Source organism: Marmota marmota, unplaced genomic scaffold (genome assembly GCF_001458135.2).
Source record: "Marmota marmota marmota unplaced genomic scaffold, marMar, whole genome shotgun sequence".
Taxonomy (NCBI): Eukaryota; Metazoa; Chordata; class Mammalia; order Rodentia; family Sciuridae; genus Marmota; species Marmota marmota.
The window spans coordinates 6,693,198-6,696,113 of record NW_026000229.1 but is presented as its reverse complement, the minus strand read 5'-3'; the positions used below and the strand labels follow the sequence as shown (position 1 = coordinate 6,696,113).

The following is a 2,916-nucleotide window of genomic DNA, read 5'->3' as shown; positions in this document are numbered from 1 at the left end:
TATATATATATATATATATATATATATATATATATATATAATATATATATGAATTGAACTCAGGGCTGGGAATTGAACTCAGGGCCTCCTGTGCTAAGCAAGTGCTCAATCAATGAGCTAAAACCCTATCCTTTACTATTTTTAGTTTAATTAATTTTTTTTGTGGTACCGGGGATTAAACCCAAGGGTGTTCTAACACTAAGCTATTACATCTCCAGCACTCCACTTCCCTTTGAGATGGCATCTGCCTAAATTGATCAGGCTGGTCTCAAACTTGTAATCTTCCTTTCAGAGCATCCCAAGTAGCTGGGATTAAAGGTGTGTGCTACTTACTATACCTGGTATTCTGAGCCTATCAAACTGACTTTAAAAAAAAGTCTGTGGGTTAAAATATTTTAATTTTCACATTTAATTTAAAACATTTTCTAACCAACTCCAAACCAAATAGCTTTTTAAAAGAACTAGAATTCAAATAATTGCAATATTTGTGGTTACTGTGTAACAATCCCAAAGGAAAAAAAACACATTGGCCTTATTATTTTAAAAATTCTTGAAAGGCATTATAGTTCTAGGTTTTCTTCACAGATGTCCTAAAATACCAAAGAAGTGCTGTGATTTCACAAAGCAAGCTCCAAAAAGACTGGTACCTTCCAGTACATACATCAAGTATTGGTACTTGACAAGAGAAGTCAAGGAATCAAAATTGTTGGGTGTTCATTATCACCTCCTATATAGTTTATTATATACAATAGAGAATATAGGCAAATAGTTTTTTCTTATTCGTCTTTTATCTTTTGTGAGCCATTTTCTCCTTAAAATGTAAGCTGAGGTCATGACCATTTCAACATGCTTTAAAATTGCAAAGAATAGGTATCATTTCTTAAATCAGTGCCAAATTTTTTTAAATCACAAAGGGAAAACTGTACTAAAATACAACTTTCACAGCAACTACATTTAAACTACATATTTTTTTTTTTTTTTGTACTGGGGATTGAACCCAGGGACACTTAGACGCTGAGCCACATCCCCAGTCCTTTTAATATTTTATTTGGAGACAGGGTCTCACCAAGTTGTTTAGGGCCTCACTAAGTTGTTGAAGCTGGCTTTGAACTTTTGATCCTTCTGCCTCAGCTTCCTGAGTCCTTGGGATTTCAGGAGAGTCATCACACTGGCTCATAGAATTTTTAAGGCTGAGGAAGTTGTTCTCAGGCACAGGGCAAAACCTGTAGCCCCAAATCAACAGGTCTAAGAACGAAAGATACCAATTATGTCAATTTAAGTAACATCAAATTTGAGTACTTCAGTATACTTCCCCCCCGCTAAAATGAAAATGTCCCATACTGTGAGATATTCAGTTCTTTGGTAAACCTCCTTCAAGGAATATATACGGAGTTTCTGTTGCATGGTTATGGCAGAGAACACTGTATCTCACTCAGTCAAGGTTGAACTTGAGTAGGGAAGCAGGGGTGGGCAATGCATGAGTCACACAAAAGAGTATGTCCATCGGGTAACAGAATTTTAACAAGGGGTTTCGAATTCTTTGAAGAAACTTTCGTTGGGGAGGTAATTTTCCATCTTACAAGTGGAAACCAAACACAAAAATTCTGCCTGGAGGCTGATGATCAGCACAACTTGGTGTAATAACCTAACTTTGACATAACACACAATCCCAAAGCTCTAAAATAACATCTCTGCAAATAATACCAAGCACCACCTTTCCAGGCCCTCACCAGCACGGGAAGTGGGTTGGACACCCCTAAACCACCATCCTACTCTCACAGGAAGTGTAATGTTCCCCCTCCCCCATGACAGCATTCCTCCCCTCCCCCAACCGGAAGTAAGGCCCCCATTCTGTTAACCTTAAAACAAGATAAATCAATAACAGCAGCAAAAGCGGGATGATCGTCAAGGGGCGAAGGACATCTCGACTGTAGCCACCCCCAAGCTCGCCTTGCTTACTGACCTGCTGATGATAGGGGCAGGCAGGGGCTGGGGCCTAATGAAAGTCCCTTGCACAGAGGACAATTCCCTCAGCCCCTCTCAATCGCCTTCACTCTTCGCACTCCGTCGTTTCAGAGCTTGACAGAAATTCCTCCGCAGCACTTTATTTTGTCATCCTTTATTTCTCTTTACCTAATCGCTTAAAAACCGCCTTATAGGTAACGTCTCCTAACGTGGTAACATTTAAAATTGTTCCGGTAAGGAGAAAAGTGAAATATTATTCCTGATACCTTCAGAAAAATGAAGGGATTATTTTGTTCCAGTGCGGCGAAAGCCTACGTAATTACGTAAGGTGAGACTCGCGGAGCTTCATGGGAAATGAAGTTTTTTTATTAATAGGTAGTGGGAATTAAACTGGTAATTACTGTGTACTGGAGTCCTTGAAATCACATAGTCTCTATTAGACGACTTGGTGAGCTAGGGGGATCCGACACCCCAATGGGTTAAAACTTCGTTGCCCTTTTTCTTTACCATTTAATTGAACCCAAATTTCCTGTCACGCGTCTCAAGGTCCCAGTCGTCCTGCCTTCTTTCTTTGGCCACACCTTCCTCAGCCAATCAGGCGCCCGGTACGTCTCGCCCTGGGAGGTTGGAACTCAGAGGGGCAGGGCCTCGAGGCGACTCCTCCCACGAGACTGAGGAGAGAATTGGGAGCGAGTTGGACCCGCATGCGCGTGCGCGTGCGCGTGCTCGCTCCTCGAGGAGCGCAGCGGGCAAGGGTGCGCGCGGCAGGGTGGCGCGCGGGGCTGGGAGGAGCGGGCAGGCTGGTGGGCTGGTCGGGCGGCAAGCGGCCGGGAGCGCGCGGTGGACTCGGCGACGGCGAGTAGTTAGTTGTTGTTAGTCAGTGTCAGTTGCTCGGAGGCGACGGTCGCGATCACCAGGAAGGGGACGGGACAGGCGGCAATGGTGGTCACC

The 2,916-nt window shown here is 43.3% G+C and overlaps 1 protein-coding gene across 2 annotated transcripts in view; it reads right to left on the bottom strand.

The window, feature by feature from the left end:
- Hmg20a (high mobility group 20A) overlaps positions 1-2,284 on the bottom strand; it is an 84,457-nt gene extending 82,173 nt beyond the window's left edge. For both annotated transcript variants that reach the window (XM_015480384.2, XM_015480385.2), the window contains exon 1: positions 1,964-2,284. The gene's annotated coding sequence lies outside the window, so the exon portion shown is untranslated. The remainder of the gene's footprint in view (positions 1-1,963) is intronic.
- Positions 2,285-2,916: the final 632 nt, after the last annotated feature.